The sequence below is a fragment of the Nomascus leucogenys genome, chromosome 10, assembly GCF_006542625.1.
Source record: "Nomascus leucogenys isolate Asia chromosome 10, Asia_NLE_v1, whole genome shotgun sequence".
NCBI lineage: Eukaryota > Metazoa > Chordata > Mammalia > Primates > Hylobatidae > Nomascus > Nomascus leucogenys.
Window position 1 is genome coordinate 4,053,508 of NC_044390.1, and position 17,082 is coordinate 4,070,589.

General features: G+C 46.1%; 1 pseudogene; it reads left to right on the forward strand.

Moving 5' to 3' along the window:
- The first annotated feature begins 8,071 nt into the window (after nucleotides 1-8,071).
- LOC100592421 lies at nucleotides 8,072-15,140 on the forward strand (annotated as a pseudogene).
- The last annotated feature ends 1,942 nt before the right edge of the window (nucleotides 15,141-17,082 follow it).

Below are 17,082 nucleotides of genomic sequence, written 5' to 3' on the forward strand. Positions count from 1 at the left end.
CACATTAAGTGTTCTAACAACGATACATAATAATAAATATTATATATAAATAATTATAATTATTACATCTAATCATAATATAATTAATATAATAGTGATTATTAGTTAAAATTGTTTATCTACTTTATACACAGTCATTACATATACGTTTATATATAATAATACAGCAAATACTATATATATGCAAGTTTATATATAATTGTTAATATATATAAACTATTATAATTATACATATACATTTAACAATTTGTGTGTGTGTGTGTGTGTGTGTGTGTGTGTGTGTGTGTATGTGCGTGTGGAGATGGAGTCTCGCTCTGTTGCCCAGGCTGGAGTGCAATGGTGTGATCTTGGCTCACTGCAACCTCCACCTCCCAGGCTCAAGCAATTCTCTTGCCTCAGCCTGCTGAGTAGAGGGGACTACAGGCGCACACCACCACGCCCGGCTAATTTTTGTATTTTAGTAGAGATGGGGTTTCACCATGTTGACCAGGCTGGTCTTGAACTCCTGACCTCATGTGATCTGCCAGTCTCAGCCTCCCAAAGTGCTGGGATTACAGGCGTGAGCCACCGCGCCCAGCCCCATTAACAATTTTAATTGTTATTATATATGTTATGTATAATACACACACATTCACACACACACACACACACACACACACACTCTCTCTCTCTCTCTACTAACATGAGTTCTCTTCCCCTCCTCCCACAGTGTCATTTGGCTCCAGGTGGGGGTGACATGGTCCAACAGCACATGCAAAATCCTGAAGGGGTTGAATGGTCAGGAGACAGTGCTTAGAACCTGGCATTGAGGTCTGGGGCCAGATGGGCACTCAGCTGGGTGTGGAATGAGAAGCAGGACCAGGACCAGCAGTGCATTTCTGCATCATGGAGCTGAGGGGGACAGCAGCCCACCCTATCATGGATTCTCATCTCCGCTGCTTCCGAGGACACTGGGGAGCTTGTCTCCAGGTGTAACTGTCGCAGACATTGATGAGGGTCTACACCACAGCCGTTGCTCACTTCTTCCTTACTAACCAAAAGCCAGTTCTGTTTGAGTGGCTGTGCTCCAAGCCCAGGGCGCAAGTGGGAGGGAAATGGAGTTTAGATGAAGGCGATTTTAGCAATCCCATTTTCAGGGTTTGATTCAGAGCAGGGCGTATGACCAGATATGACCAATAATACCTAAAGCAGAACAGAGCAATGTTCCTGGGAATCATATTTATCTCTTAATAACAGAGGGTTTCAAAAAAAAAAAAAAAACAACCCTAGGTGACAGAGTGAGACTCTGTCTCAAAAATAAAAAGAAAGTTTTTTGCATCAGAGTAGTCCAAACATTTCAAAAACATTGAACCATTCCATTATAATCAGTGCATTGCAGACTAGTCCTCCTCCCGAGACGTGGTGGCTGTAATGATCTCAAGCTGGGATGTTGTGGACAGACAGGGGAACTCGAGCTAAATCCTGGTCCTCAAAGAGTTCTGCACGATGCAGTCCCAGGTACGTTCTTCCAATCTAATCCAACTTTCTGTGAATATGTTAGACTAAGTCCATAAGACAGCAATCCATCGAAAAAATAACAATAAACCAACTAAAACTGCTTAATATAATATATTAAAGACTTTTTTAGGCCGGGCGCGGTGGCTCATGCCTGTAATCCCAGCACTTTGGGAGGCCGAGGCGGGCGGATCACGAAGTCAGGAGATCGAGACCATCCTGGCTAACACGGTGAAACCCCGTCCCTACTAAAAATACAAAAAAAAAATTAGCCGGGCGTAGTGGCGGGCGCCTGTAGTCCCAGCTACTCGGGAGGCTGAGGCGAGAGAATGGCGGGAACCCGGGAGGTGGAGGTTGCAGTGAGCCGAGATCGCGCCACTGCACTCCAGCCTGAGAGACAGAGCCAGACTCTGCCTCAAAAAATAAATAAATAAATAAAGATTGTTTTAATGCCTCAGAGATATAAAAACTAAGTGAAGGCTGTGCAGTCAAAAGTTAAAGAAAGACGGAATCCCCAGACTCAAGCTGAATACTGAACCTGGTTCTCACCTTGATGATGATGAATTAACTGAGCTTTATTTTCATGGTTTTGTAAATCACGGGGAGAAGGATAAAGTGCAGGGGTACAGATTTCAAAAGCTTCCACCTCATCTTAAGAATGATTTCAAATCACTCACCAACTTCTCGTAGTTGCAAGGAATACGACATCTGTTTTGAAACTTCGCCTTGAACCCGAGGCCAAAACACAGTGGTTCCTGAGAATGACTTTCCTGCTTCTGACTCTTCTTTCACGTGCAGAATGGTTTCTATGTATTAGATTCTCCTCCCTGCCTCTTTTCACTTTAGGTCTTCATTAGCGATTTTTAATCAGCTTTATCAAGGAATCCTTGGCAGACAAACTGCCTTCATTGAATCTGTGCGATTCAGTGAATTCTGACAGTTGTGAAACCACCAACATATCCAAGATTTTCCTCACTACTCAGAAGATTCCTCCTGCGGACAGAATCGACGTCAAAGGTCACAGAACACGTGGGCAGTTATTCTGGGGTTTTCCGTAAAAGGGGTGATGCAGAGCTGTCATCGTTCCATATTCTCAGAGGGCCCCTCCACCTTTGCATTCCTCTAAGACTTTAATCCCAGCTGGAGAATGTCTGTGTCCAAGACATGCTACACATTCAGAACATCACAGCTTACTCACTCAAAAATGTTACTTGGCCTGGGCACAGTGGCTCATGCCTGTAATCCCAGCACTTCGGGAGGCCAAGGCGGGTGGATCACGAGGTCAGGAGTTCGAGACCATCCTGGCCAACATGATGAAACTCCCTGTCTACTAAAAATACAAAAATTAGCCAGGCGTGGTGGCCCACACCTATAATCTCAGCTACACAGGAGGCTGAGGCAGGAGAATCCCTTGAACCTGGGAGGCAGAGGTTGCAGTGAGCCAAGATCATGCCACTGTACTCCAGCCTGGGCAACAAAGCAAGACTCCATCTCAGAAAAAAAAAAAAAAAAAGTTACTTGGTGTCGGATGCACGGGCATGGAGTAATGATTCTCACACCAGACTCAGATACATACACAATATTTGCAACTTAAATCAAATTGAACACCAATTAAATGTCAAGTGGAAAGACAACATCTACAGAAGTAAAATGACATAAGATGCAACGTGAAATGTCATTCAAAGAGGAGTTTGCATTAGAATACTTCAAATATTTCAAAACTATTCCAGCACATCACTGCACTGCTGACCTATCTTCCTCCTGAGATGTGGTCACCGTAATGATCTCAAGCTTGGACCTCGTGGACAGACTGGGGAACTCAAGCTAAACCCTGGTCCTCACAGTTCTGCACATTGCAATCCTGTGTCATTCCGTCCAATCTAATCCAATCTCAAGGACCCCAGTTCCTGAGCAACCCTGGCTTGGCTCGGCCAAAGGGAAGCGTCTACAGAATCTGAGTCTAGAATGCCCGGAGGTCTGTACTTCTTGCTGTTTTCAGGAGATTCAACTGCAAAGCCCTCCCCAAGCCATCCACATTGGCTCACGTTTCTGCACCCCACCCTTCCTACCTGGGAGGACCCTTCTTGTTCAGCCAAAAAAGCAACCTGAGGGTGGGGTGGTAGCAGGGACTCACCCATTTCTCTTTCCATCTTCTGGCCCGGATGGAACCCTGGAAGGAAGACCTCAAGATGATGATCATCTCCACAGGATTCCCCACCTGTCCCTGGCTTTGTCCTGAATATCAGCCTTGGCAGCCTGGCCTGGGCTCCCCTGGAGGATGAACTTGGCTTTCCACAGGCTGCCACCTCCAGCCTGCACTGTGGAGAGACCAGGTCCTCGGAACAGCATTTTAACCTTGTCCTCTCCTCTCTTCCAGGGTTTACCAAGACATAGCAGGTGTCATAGAAGTGAAAAAGCTTCTGCTGTACCAAGGTCAGGAATTGAGCAAAACTGAAAAACACACAGGATGTGGTCTGCCAGGTGCCAGCATCACAGCTCAAATCTTTAACAAGGTCCAACCACAGGCACGGAAATAAACAGCTTCTCCCTGCCCTGTCTCCGATTTTACCCAGGATGGGGCTGAGGAAGCAACACAAATTCCCGAATTTTACTTTATTTTTTGCCTGAGAGCCAAGGCAATATTAGACAAGCCTTACTCCCTAATTAGTGCCTGACAAGACCCATATCTCTGTCCCAATCCTTCTATTCAAAGTAGGCACTACTTGCTTTTACCAAATGTGAAACTCACGTCAAAGCCATGCTGTGAGTATTTACACCAGAGAAATCGGCAAATGCTACATGTCAGGGTTGTTTTTTGTTTTTCTTTTTGCTTTTTTTGAAGAGAGCTGATTGTCAAGCCTTTACCACAGGTAAATTTTCAAAGGCCAATTTAAAGAAAAAAAAATTTTTACAGAACATGTAAAAAAAATCAACGTGAAGTCAACATGCTCCAGGGAAATCAGAGGCTTGATGAAGCATGACTATTTCTGTAGCGTATACTCCATCCTGTTTCCCCCTCCTACCTCAGCTACCGTAACCAGCATCTGAAGTCTTATATTCAAATTTTCCTCGCACAGCCAGGTGCGATGGCTCATGCCTGTAATCCCAGCACTTTAGAAGGCCGAGGCGGGCAGATCTTGAGGTCAGGAGATCGAGACCATCCTGGCTAACAAGGTGAAACCCCATCTCTACTAAAAATACAGAAAATTAGCCGGGCGTGGTGGCGGGTGCCTGTAGTCATAGCTACTCGGGAGGCTGAGGCAGGAGAATGGCGTGAACCCGAGAGGTGGAGGTTGCAGTGAGCCGAGATCGCCCCACTGCACTCCAGTCTGGGCAACGGAGCGAGACTCTGTCTCAAAAAAAAAAAAAAAAATTTTCCTTGCACTTTTGTATATATAGTGTTATCTCATCAATGTAGCTGTTCGGCATGTGCATGTATATATATGTAGGCTGTCATCTTTAAAATTTATTTATTTATTTATTTATTCATTTATTTGAGACAGGGTCTCTCTCCGTGACCCAGGCTGGAGTGCATTAGCACAATCTCAGCTCACTGCAGCCTCCACTTCCTGGGGTCCAGAGATCCTCCCACCTCAGCCTCCTGAGTAGCTGGGACCACAAGCACACACCACCACACTCTGCAAATTTTTGTTTTGTTTTGTTTTGTTTTGTTTGATAGAGATGGGGTTTTGTCTTGTTGCCCAGGCTGGTCTCGAACTCCTGAGCTCAAGCTCACCCACCTCATCCTCCCAAAGTGCTAGGATTACAGGCGTGAGCCAACACGCTTGAGCCATGCTGTCATTTTGTTGTTGTTGTTGCTGCTGTTGTTGAGACAGACTCTCACTCTGTCACCCAGGCTAGAGGGCAGTGGCACCATCTCGGCTCACTGCAACCTCTGCCTCCAGAGTTCAAGTGATTCTCCTGCTTCAGCCTCCTGAGTAGCTGGGATAACAGGCACGTGCTACCACGCCCAGATAATTTTTGTATTTCTAGCAGAGATGGGTTTTGCCATGTTGGCCAGGCTGGTCTCGAACTCCTGACCTCAGGTGCTTCATCTGCCTTGGCCTCCCAAAGTGCTGGGATTACAGGCGCTCAATTTTAATTTTAGTGCAAAGTATAGTTTTCAAAACAATGTTTGCAATGTCATCAAATATAGAATAAGCATGCATCAATGTCTCCTTAATTCATTAATAATGAAATCATCATTCAAAATTCCTATCTTTACCCAAATATTTAGCTTCTTCTGTTGCTCTTCATTTGTTCCTGCGTTTCTCCATTTCCACTGGGATTATTTCCTCTTGTCCAAGCCTTTTATTCTGGCAACCAATGAGCTTTTCCCTCTTTCTATAGCTTCGCCTTTTCCAGACTGTCACATAGTTGGAATCAGACAGTGGATACCCCATTTGGGCGGGCTTATTTCGTGTAGTGATATACATTGAACTCTCCTCCACGTCTTTTCATGACTTGAGAGCTCGTCTCTTCTTAGCACGGGATAATATTCCATTGTCTTGACACATAGTTAATCCATTCACTTACTGAAGGGCATCTTGGTTGCTTCCAAGTTTGGGCAATTATGAATAAAGCTACCGTAAAGATCCATGTGCGTGTTTTATGTGACCATACGTTTTCAGCTCCCTTGAGTAAATACCAAGGAATGCAATTGCTGGATTACATGGTAAAGCTATATTTAGTTTCAGAAGACATTGCCGCACTGTCTCCCAAAGTGGCTGTACCATTTCGCAATCCCAGCAGCAATGAATGAGCGTTCCTGTTGCTCCACATCCTCGCCAGTAGGCCAGTATGTGGTATTGTCTGTGCTTTAGAATTTGGCCACTCTGATAGGTGTGTCGTGGTTGGTTCCTAAGATACTGAGAGAGTTGTGGAACACCAGCTGGGAAATCAGCCAGAATGAGCTTCTCCTGTGACTTCCTGTCCCACAGCCTCAGAGACCTCAGACAAGCCACTTCCCCTATAAACCTATCTTTCCTTTTTTTTTTTTTTTTTTTTTGAGATGGAGTCTGGCTCTGTCACCCAGGCTGGAGTGCAATGGCATGATCTTGGCTCACTGCAACCTCTGCCTCCCAGGTTCAAGTGATTCCCATGCCTCAGCCTCCTGAGTAGCTGGGATTACAGGCACGTGCCACCCCACCCAGCTAATTTTGTATTTTCAGTAGAGACGGGGTTTCCCCACGTCAGCCAGTATAGTCTGGAATCCCTGACCTCAGGTGATCCGCCCGCCTCAACCTCCCAAAGTGCTAGGATGACAGGCGTGAGCCACCACACTTGGCTACTTCCCTTATAAACTTTTCTAAATATAAATGTGTGAATATTCTTTCTTCAGAAGCCGATCAACCAATATTTATCAATTGCTTATTATCTGCTCGGTGTTTGAGATTCAGGAGTGAACAAAACAGATCCAGCCCCTGCCATCAACAGAGCTCTGAGTCTAATGATGATGGGGACAGGATCAAGGAGCAAATCACAAATTATTTAGCTACTATTGTGAGATAAGAGTTAGGGTGACACTAACCACCATAATAAGTAAGTCTTAAAATACCGGCCAGGCACAGTGGCTCACGCCTGTAATCCCAGCACACTGGGAGGCCGAGGCGGGCAGATCACAAGGTCAGGAGATCGAGACCATCCTGGCTAACACGGTGAAACCCCGTCTCTACTGAAAATGCAAAAAATTAGCCAGGCCTGGTTGCGGGCACCTGTAGTCCCAGCTACTCAGGAGGCTGAGGCAGGAGAATGGCGTGAATCCGGTAGGCGGAGCTTGCAGTGAACCGAGTTCCCGCTACTGCACTCCAGCCTGGGCGACAGAGCAAGACTCCGTCTCAAAAAAAAAAAAAAAAAAAAAAAACCAATGCCTTAACACAATGAGGTTTGGCATCTCACTCATGTAAATGACCAGTGAGGGTTTCTCTGGGCAGAATTTGAGTTTTTTTCCCCAGGATGACTCAGGGACACCGGCTTCTTCCATTGTGCTCACATCATCCCCTTGGGCAATGGTGTCCCATACTTCAGACAGAAAGAGGAGACACAGAAAATATTTGTAAATTTGCAAAATTGACTGACGCACATCATTTCTGTCCAGATTTTTGGCTATAAGTAGTCATTATGGTCAGTCACACATGGGTGCAAAGGAGACTAGAAAAAAAGTCCCTTGGTGAGGGTAGCCACCTCCCAGAGGTTCCAGTGCTTGCACTGTAAGGGAAGTACAGAATTCTTTTTTTCTGGTGAGCAGCCACACATCTCTGCCTCATGTGAAAAATAATCTCAAGAAGAAATGTACCTGAGAGTGTATAGCCAACGAGCACGATGTCGTGACACCCGATTGATGGACCATGTTGGGTGATTGACTCTCCTGATCTTAGAAGGAAATCAAAACCAAAGTTTCAAGTAACATCAAAGAGAAACATCTCCATGTTCCTTCTGGAACCCGTGCATGTCTTAGCTAAACTGCAGGGAGAAGTAGAAACTACTAGAACTGAGGGAGGCAGCTGCGTGCAAGGGTGATGGGCTTCTCCCCTCCCAGTTCCCTTAGTTCTGGAGTTCGATGAAGGACGGAGTGCACATGGCCCACTCCATTTCCTCTTTCTCTGAACCGGTGGTGCAGAACCTGAACCCAGACAACCTCTGGGTATGAGTCCAGCCCCAGATCACAGCTGTGGTTTTGGCTGCCGCGGTGACCGTGGCAAAGTCCTGAGACGTTTGCTGTTGTGGGTATGATGGACAGCCTGGACGTTTTCCTGGACTCCCACTGAAATCTTTATCTTTAACTTCAAGATCGTCTTCTCCATCCCAACAGAACTCATCAGGGCCCAGAAGGCTCCCAGCCCCAGAGGTCCCCAGAGCTCTTCAGGTGGAATGTTGAGTCTGGACCAGCCAGGATGGTGAGTCTGGAGAAGTTCTCCAGAAAAGAATCAGCACCTAGAGTCTCATGAGTTCCAGGCCCTTGGAAATTTAGACTCCAGAACCACTGCCAAAGTAACCCTCTCAGCGCAGCCCTTCAGTACCCAGCATCCACTGTCCTGGTGGGAGTCCGTTGTGTTGCTCCAAGAAGACAGACCGTCACCATTACCGGAGAGACTGACCCTCCTGTGTTCAGGTCCTGTGGCCCAGACTCAGCTCTGGAAGAGAAATCTGGATTTAAAATGCTCAGCACTTCACTCAGAATCTGCACTCGATGACGTCTGTAAGCTCTTAGTCCCAGCCTGGGCTGCGAAGCCTGAGGCTTGAGCAGATAATGCCTTCCTGCCATCGTCTCTGCTCCCTCTTCAATCGCTAAGCTCCCACAGCATTGATCTAACCAGACAGGGGCCCAGGGAGAGAGCTGTCTTCCCCGCCTCCCAGCCCCGATCCCTCCATCCCTCGCCTGCCATGCCAAGACTGGTCAAGGGAAAGTCCAGGAAGAAAGCGTGGGAAGGGGCACCGTGCTGCCTGCGCCGGCCCCGCTGTGCAGACGGCAGATGCTCGGGATGCGGTGCTCAGAGACTCAGTCCCGACCGTCTTGTGGCTTCTTACCAAGTATCTCCCAGGAAGGCACCATGAGGCTTAGTTCTTCCTTCCCGTGACTGGGGTAAAGGGGAGAACTGTCTCCTTGGACATCATCATCCATATGCCCAGCCCGAACGTGATCTCTGACCCAAACACCAAATCCAGACGGGCAACCATGGCTATGGGGTGTGGAGGGGGAATCTGAACACCAACCTGGAGGTCAGACTTGAAGGAGACGGCGACGCTGCCTTCGCCCCATCCAGAATATACAGCCTTCGATGGGCCACCTCCCCAGTGAGGCTTCATCAAGGGGGCTTGGTCAACTTCCTTTTTGTGTGAACGAAAACATACATTTCCAGGCACCTATTAAGGGCTTGAGTCTGTGTCAGAGACAAGCCACACAAGTCAACGGACCTCACAGTCTAACATGGAGGGCACACCTCTGACTATTCAAACGTCATATAGGCCGGGCATGGTGGCTCACACCTGTAATCCCAGGACTTTGGGAGGCCGAGGCAGGTGGATCACTTGAGGTCAGGAGTTCAAGACCAGCCTCACCAACATGGTGAAACCCCATCTCTACTAAAAATACAAAAAAATTAGCCAGGCATGGTGGCGCATGCCTACAATCCCAGCTACTCAAAAGGCTGAGGCAGGAGAATTGCTTGAACCGGGAGGCAGAGATTGTGGTAAGCCAAGATTGAACCATTGCACTCCAGCCTGGGCAACAAAAGCAAAACTCCATCTTAAAAAAAAAAAAAGTCCTATAAAGCATATTAATGGTAGATTTTAACAAATTAGCCTGGAAATACCTGCAGTTTGTCACAATGGAATGGTCACTTCTCACTGGGTGACACTTCCATATGGGGTCCCAGGTTGGCAGTTGGAGCTCCTCCACTGGGTGACTCAGGTGCCCAGATTCTTCCAACTTTGGGGTCCAACCTCCCCTAGAACCTTGGAGTGTTCTGTTACCAGCGAGGGGAAAGAGGAAAGGGCTCATCCGTGCCTTTTAAATAAAAACTCTGAATGTCGCTTGTCACTGCTGCTCACATTCCAAGGGTGGGAATTAGTCAGGAGTCCACAGCTAAGTCCAAGAAGGACAGAGATAGGGTCCCTCATGGGACTGCTGCCTCCAGGGACAACTCTACACCACATAAGAGAGCCATGAGTTTTTGTTGCACTGAGAGCTGTATCTGCTGATGTAGTAAGTGCTCTAAAGAAAAAAAAAAAAAATCCTATGACCTTGTGTGAAAAGGGGACTTGGGCCGGTCATGGTGGCTCACTCCTGTAATCCCAGCACCTTTGGAGGCCCAGGCGGGTGGATCTCCTGACGTCAGAAGTTTGAGACCAGCCTGGCCAACATGGGGAAACCCCGTCTCTACTAAAAATACAAAAATTAGCCTGGCATGGTGGCGTGTGCCTATAACCCCAGCTACTCAGGAGGCTGAGGCAGGAGAGTCATTTTAACCCAGGAGACAGAGGTTGCAGTGAGCCAAGATGGCACCACTGCACTCCATCCTGGGCAACAGGGCGAGACTCTGTCAAGAAAGAAAGAAAGAAAAAGAAAAGAAAAAGGAAGGAAGGAAGGAAGGAAGGAAGGAAGGAAGGAAGGAAGGAAGGAAGGAAGGAAGGAAGGAAAGGAAGGAAGGAAACAGAAAAGAAAAGAAAAGAAAAGAAAAGAAAAGAAAAGAAAAGAAAGAGACTTGACCCTGAGAGCTGACCCCAGGGAAGCCACCTGCAGTGTGGAGTGGAATCGGGGCTGAGGACTGACGAGCTGGCGACAGGAAGAGCAGCTGGAGGGGAGACGTGGACGGAGGAGTCAGCTTCTGTGAAAGCCCCCATCAGGAGATAATTTGCCTGTTGTAAGTCGAGTGGACTCCAGATGGAAAAATAATGAAGAGGAGTATGTGTATGGATTGAGCAGGAGTCTCAAAAAGGCCAAGTAGAGTTTTGGTATTTTACCCTCACGAGAGTGGGACAGGTTTTGAGCCTAAGCGTGGCATCATCACATTTTTGTCTAAAATGTATCGGTAAGACCTTCCTGAAGTCAGAATTGCACGAGGCAATCAAAGGAAGAGGTAACTTTTCTGAGCTCTTGCTCTATGCCAGACCCTGCTCTGAGTATCCCTCATGGGTAGTTTCTTTAATTCTCACAACTTTGGGAAGATGTTTTCATCGTTAGGCCAGTTTTACAGATGAGAACAGTGACGCTCAGGGAGTTAATTAATTTGATTAGCATCTTGCATCAAGATGTCCCAGAGATAAGGCTGACGGCAGCTTACCTGGAATGCTGGCGTCATCGTCACAAGCATACCACATGCCTTCGTGAAAATCAGACTCTCCCTCCAAAATGCAGGTCTAATTTCATAAAATAAGGTATGCTAATAATAAACTGCAATTGGGTAGTAAAATAACAACACAACACAATAAAAACATTCACCTCTCTGTGCCACTCTTCTGCTCAGAAACTTTCCAGGACTTCCCGCCTCGGTCACACTGACACAACTGCATCTTCTCTCCCCCAGCTTGGGTTAGTGCTTTGATAGCGTCTCCTCCGACTCTACTTTTCACTGACTGTGATGCAGTCCCAGTGACCTCCTTGCTATAACTAAAAAACATCAAGCATGCATCTGCCTCAGGGCTTATCCACATGCCATTCTCGACCTGGAATGGCTTCACCCAGACAGGCACAAGACTCACCCCTCCCTCTCCTTCACTGTCAACCTCAGTATCTCCTTATCCTTCAGACCTTCTTGGACCATCCTGCCTGAAGTTGCAACACTCCCTCCCGATTTCATATCACCTCTCGCTGCCTTTTTTCTTTCTTCAGCATGTATCATTAATCTTCCGCATATGTGCACGTATTTTACTTATTAATATTGTAGACTATCTGCCTTCCCACTACAGTGTATCCCCATGAAACCATAGATTTTTTTTTCTGCAGTGTTTCCTACAGCGTCCCTGCACCTGGAACACTCCCTAGAACATAGTACATAATAAATATTTCTGAATGAATGATAACTGAATTGACCTAGTACATAGGGAGTATGGGGAAAGTTATGAGTGCATAACTTTATTTATCTAGTACAATTCCAGAGGCCAGATCTCTAGATTTTGATTTTGGTGGTGTCAGTTATAAGCTCTTTCACTTTAAACTAAGTTTATTAACCTCTCTGTTTCTCTGCCTCTTCCTCTGTAAAATAAAAAAGCAATGCTGCCTAACTCATAGAACTGTTGTGATTATCCAGTGAGTAATTATGTTAATGGTACTCAGACTGAAATTACTTAATAACTAGCTATTGAGTAATTCAGTAATAAGAGATTTGTAGGAAAATATTAATCAAGATGTTTGTAGCAATTAATATGAGGTCAAGGGAGTTTAAATGCCTCTTCATTTTTTGAGGTGTTCTTATTTGGATTTTTAAATTGAGTATGTGTTAGCCTTATAACTGAAAAGAATTAAATTATTTATACCTGAGGGAAAAAATAAAATGAAATAAAAATGCCTCCTTTAAGGAGCTGAGAGTATTGGCTTAGAAAGAACAGGCAAGGTACCAAGATCTCTTTCCTATGACTGATACCTCCTCATTTTTCCCTCCTGAGTTTCAATCATGCAAGATGAGGAAGGCCTAGAGTCTCCTGTGTGGCTTAGTGTGTGCAGGGAACGAGACTGCCTTGTACCCTTACAAATATGCTGAGAAGATAGATCTTATGTTAAGTGCACTTGTCATCATAAATTGATAGGTGATAATATAAATATTATCAAATAATAACAAATAGGCCCGGCGCAGTGGCTCATGCCTGTAATGCCAGCATTTTGGGAGGCCGAGGTGGGCATATCACTTGAGGTCAGGAGTTCGAGACCAGCCTGGCCAACATGGTGAAACCCTGTCTCTACTAAAAATACAAAAATTAGCCAGGCATGATGGTACGCACCTGTAATACCAGCTACTCAGGAGGCTGAAGCAGGAGAATCACTTGAACCCGGGAGGCAGAGGTTGCAGTGAGCCAAGATCGCACCACTGCACTCCAGCCTGGGTGACAGAGCCAGCCTCCATCTCAAAAAAAAAAAAAAAAATTCCATCCCAATAACCCTTCAAAAACACTTTTGCCTTCTGACTTTATTTCTTCTTATTTCCATGGAATTCAGTCTACTGTTTTCACATTTACCATTCAGGGATATTTGGACAGAATTACACGGCCACAGGTCCAGCCACTATGACCATGATTCCCTTTCTAAGAATGAGGAAGGGGGGCCGGGCGTGGTGGCTCACGCCTATAATCCCAGCATTTTGGGAGGCCAAGGCAGGCAGATTACCTGAGGTCAGGAGTTCGAGACCAGCCTGGCCAACATGGAGAAACCCTGTCTCTACTAAAAATACAAAAAACTAGCCGGGTGTGGTGGTGTACACCTGTAATCCCAGCTACTCAGGAGGCTGAGGCAGGAGAATCGCTTGAACACGGGAGACGGAGGCTGCAGTGAGCCAAGATTGCACCACTGTACTTCACCCTGGGAGACAGAGCAAGACTGTGTCTCAAAAAAAAAGAAAAGAAAAGAAAATTACTTAATGGGTACAATGCACATTATTTGGGCGATGGATACCCTGGAAGTCCTGATTTCATCACTATGCAACAACATTTCCTGATTTCATCACATGCAACAAAATTACACTTGTACCCCATAAATGTTTACAAAGTTTTTTAAAAATACAGAAAAATGAAAGGCAAAAGTAAGCATGCTTTCTTAAAAATAAAAAGTAGTCAGACTGGGCCTAACATTACTAAGGGTTCTAATATTGATTATTATTATTTACTTATTTATTTTTTGAGATGGAGTTTCACTCTTGTCACCCAGGCTGGAGTGCAGTGGCACAGTCTTGGCTCACTGCAACCTCTGCTCCCCAGGTTCAAGTGATTCTCCTGCCTCAGCCTCCTGAGTAGCTGGGATTATAGGCCTCTGCCACCACGCCCAGCTATTTTTGTATTTTTAGTAGAGATGGGGTTTCACCATGTTGGCCAGGCTGGTCTCAAACTCCTGACCACAGGTGATCCGCCTGCCTCGGCCTCCCAAAGTGCTGGGATTACAGGCATGAGCCACCGTGCCCGGCCTAATATTGATTATTAATGATTGTTATCATAATTGTTATTTCCATTATTGGTGTGTTGTTGTATTTATATGTACAAAACAGCACCAGTGGAAAGCCCACATTCTTTTCAAGAACATATGGAAAATCTACAAAAATTGACCACTTCTTAATCCACCGAGGTCTCAAAATATTCCAAAGATTTAATATAATGAAACTATATTTTGTGACTACAAAAATTACATAAGAGACCAAAAATTAACAGTTAAAAACACACATTTTTAAAACAACAACAAAAATCTGCATAACTTCTGAGTGACTGTTAAAAAAAACAGAAGTTGTGACATATTTAGAAATGAACAGACGATGTTATTCATAGCGAAACTTAGATGCAATAAAAATCACACTTAAAGTGAAATGTGTATTTTTTAAGCACAGTTTTTTTTTTTTTTTTTTTTTTTTTTTTAGAAATTATGAAGTTTGCTCTCGGCTTTCGGCTCGGAGGAGGCCGGCCAAGATGCAACTTTCTTTGGTCATCCTGAATCTGGGTTCATCCGACACCAGCCGCCTTTACCATGCCGCCGAAGTTTGACCCCAATGAGATCAAAGTCGTATACCTGAGGTGAAGTCGGTGCCACTTCTGCCCTGGCCCCCAATATCGGCCCCCTGGGTCTGTCTCCAAAAAAGGTTGGTGATGACATTGCCAAGGCAACGGGTGACTGGAAGGGCCTGAGGATGACAGTGAAACTGACCATTCAGAACAGACAGGCCCAGAGTGAGGTGGTGCCTTCTGCCTCTGCCCTCATCATCAAAGCCCTCAAGGAACCACCAAGAGACAGAAAGAAACAGAAAAACATTAAACACAGTGGGAATATCACTTTTAATGAGATCGTCAACATTGCTGGACAGATGCAGCACTGATGCTTAGCCAGAGAACTCTCTGGAACCATTAAAGAGATCTTGGGGACTGCCCAGTCTGTGGGCTGTAACGTTGATGGCCACCACCCTCATGACCTCATAGATGACATCAACAGTGGTGCTGTGGAATGCCCAGCCAGTTAAGCACAAAGGAAAATATTTCAATAAAGGATAATTTGCCAAAAAAAAAAAAAAAAAAGAAATTATGAAGTTCGGGGCTGGGCGAGGTGGCTCACACCTGTAATCCCAGCACTTTGGGAGGACGAAGTGGGCGGATCACAAGGTCAGAGATCGAGACCATCCTGGCTAACACAGTGAAACCCCAAACCCTGTCTCTACTAAAGAAAATTAGCCAGGCGTGGTGGCGGGCACCTGTAGTCCCAGCTACTCGGGAGACTGAGGCAGGAGAATCGCTTGAACCCGGGAGGCGGAGGTTGCAGTGAACTGAGATCGCGCCACCGTACTTCAGCCTGGGTGACAGAGACTCCATCTCAAAAAAAAAAAAGAAAAGAAATTATGAAGTTTGGAGAATTAATCGCTGAACATGCAACTTGAGGAGCTGGAATGAAAAAAAAAAGAAGGGCAGAGAGGAGGAAGCCAGCCAGCAGTGACGCAAGGGAGAGAAAAAAAAATGCCTCCCTAAGGGCTCACCGCACTCACCAAGCTGCATTATCTCAAAGGAAAAAGAAAATAAAGAAAACTTCAAAGGTGGGAGAAAAAACACCATGGTGTACCAAGTTTCTATTATCATAATTACATCAGACTTCTCATCAGTCGGTCTGGAATTTAGAAGGCCAGGGAGAAATATATGTGAAAATACCCCATGGGCCGGGCTCCTGACTGTAATCCCAGCATTTTGGAAGGTGGATGCGGGTGGATCACCTGAGGCCAGGAGTTCGAGACCAGCCTGGCCAACATGGTAAAACCCTGTTTCTACTAAAAATACAAAAAAATTAGCTGGACCTGGTGGCGGGCCCCCATCATTTCATCTCGGAAGGCTGAGTAGGAGAATTGCTTCAACCTGGGAGGTGGAGCTTGCAGTGAGCCGAGATCGCGCCACCACACTCCAGCATGGGCAACAGAGTGAGACTTGTCTCAAAAAAAAAAAAAAGAAAGAAAAAGAAAATAGCCTATGTACTTCTATGGAGAGATCCCAGAGTGTATTCTTAGGGATTAAACGACATCAGGATGGTGGCTGTATTGTGCCAAGAATTGGAATCAGAATATACATTCATATTGACTCATATTCACCCAGAAACAAACACTGGAAGGATTAATATGAGAAAGTTAAAATTGTGGCTGTCCCACGTTTTCTTCCCCGTCGACCCACCTGGACAAGCTGCAGACCTAGAAATCGCCTCGACTGCTCCTCTTTCTCACCCTCTCCCCTTGTTCCACCTTCAGAATCTGTCCTCATGCAGACACGGCTTGCCAACACCACGGCGCCAGGTTCACCCTCTCTCCCCTCGTCCAGGGAACATCCCCTAGCTGGTTTCTCCACGCTCATTTCTTGCTACTCAGCTGCCCCTCTCCATATTGTAGCCAGAATGATCTTTTTTTGTTTTTTTTGAGACGGAGTCCCGCTCTGTCTCCCAGGCTGCAGTGCAGTGGTGCAATCTTGGCTCACTGCAACTTCCGCCTCCCGGGTTCAAGCAATTCTTCTGCATCAGCCTCCCCAGTAGCTGGGATTACAGGCGCCCACCACCACGCCTGGCTAATTTATTTGCATTTTTAGTAGAGACGGGGTTTCACCACGTTGGCCAGGAAGGTCTCGCTCTCTTGACCTCGTGATCCGCCCGCCTCGGTCTCCCAAAGTGCTGGGATTACAGGTGTGAGCCCCTGCGCCCGGCCCCAGAGTGATCCTTTAAAAGCATAAATCGGATTATGTTTTGTTACCATTGAAATCTCCAGTGACTTCATAGTGCACATGGCCCAAAACCCAAAGTCTGTGACCTACGGGACACTTACTTATCTTTCCAATTTCACGTTGGTCCCTGTGCCCCTCACTCCCTGCCCTCAGGCCACATGACATTCCTGCTGTTCCTTGAAGACACCAGGTCCCTCCCTGCCTCGGGGCGCCGCGTCT